This window comes from Coenobita brevimanus, chromosome 4 (assembly GCF_032717465.1).
Source record: "Coenobita brevimanus isolate Jiangsu-jjx chromosome 4, ASM3271746v2, whole genome shotgun sequence".
In the NCBI taxonomy this organism is placed as follows: Eukaryota; Metazoa; Arthropoda; class Malacostraca; order Decapoda; family Coenobitidae; genus Coenobita; species Coenobita brevimanus.
Genome location: NC_136957.1, coordinates 11,071,067 through 11,072,537, shown reverse-complemented (window position 1 = coordinate 11,072,537; position 1,471 = coordinate 11,071,067). Strand labels below are relative to the sequence as shown.

The 1,471-nt window shown below is 41.2% G+C and overlaps 1 pseudogene; it reads left to right on the top strand.

Annotated features, from left to right (window-relative positions):
- Window positions 1-235: 235 nt before the first annotated feature.
- On the top strand, window positions 236-354 carry LOC145396995 (5S ribosomal RNA; annotated as a pseudogene).
- The last annotated feature ends 1,117 nt before the right edge of the window (window positions 355-1,471 follow it).

Sequence of the window (1,471 nt, the reverse complement as noted above, 5' to 3'; positions counted from 1 at the left end):
GATGGTTGTTATAAATGCTGCAATTATTTTATGCGGACGAATAAACCACATTGTGATAGGCAGCGGAGAGAAATCGCCAATAATTTACTATAACCAGATGAAACTAGATGCAAACAACACAAAATATTATGAGACAACGAAGATACAGGTATGGTATCCTGCTCCGCCTTGTTATCCAGGCCTTAACCGTTGCTTCACCTCATACGTGCATTATTTTCCTTCAGTCTCCGCCACTTTTATTATTCTTACCACGTTGAGTACACCGCTTCCCGTCCGATCAGCGAAGTTAAGCAACGTTGGGTCTGGTTAGTACTTGGATGGGTGACCGCCTGGGAACACCAGATGCTGTTGGCATCCCTACGTGTCATGTGGGGTTGGTGGAGGATTAGTGCCCCTCCCTGTAAAAACAATTAACTCTAAGCCCTTGGCCACCCTGTCTGGGATACATGGCGTCTGGCAATGAATGAATGAATGAAACTTCCCGGTATCCTCGTACTGCGAGCCGTCATATTCCTTAAGCGGGTTTCTAGTCGCCCGGTCCTATAACCCCTACTGTATTACGTTATTCCTCACGTCATCACTTCCACACAACATTAGCACAAGACCGCTGAATCTGTTACTACCATTATTGGCACTGCCACTACTAATCCCCCTTTTCCCATTGTGTCAAATTGCCCTCACAATACTGCTACTGCTACTTCTACTACTACTTCACTATAAATCTGTATGATAATACATATGATTGTTTTTAGGTCTGTGTATCTGCTAACCATACTGTCCCTGTCCCACCGTCGACAACTCGTCACATACACAAGGCCTGTTGTTCACCTTTTACCGGTGAACATACGTGGCATTCATTAACAATAATAATTATAACAATGACAACACCAATATACCTATGCAGTATTCCGACTATTACATAAAAAAGCCTCAGACGCAAACGTGCCTATATTACGGAGCTCTAATATAATAACCACAGAATTGACCATAGACCTTTCTTATCATTACCACCGAACATTCCCTATAGCACCTCACCATGGTAATACAACCCATTGTAGTCCTTTGTGGGATCACTACAGCTGTCTGGGAAAAATAACATAGTGCATGATATGCCTTCAACCCACTAAAATACTCCTGTGACGTTTCACAGACTTCCATAAAATAGCCTAGGAGAAGTTAGCGGACAAACAAACAAACGACTGGACATAGACAGAGGCCGAATGTCTCGCATCGGTATTTGACAACCTGACAAAACTGTTACCATCCTGCTTTGCAGGTGTCATCATAGTTATAATAATAATAATGATAAAATAATAATAATAATAATCATCATAATAGTAATAGTAGTAGTAGTAGTAATAGTAGTAGTAGATGTAGTAGTAGTAATCACATGTTAATATGCATGATACAGAGGAGGACAAACACCATAATCTCCCTGATAAAACAGTGAAAACAGCTGTGACAAATGACA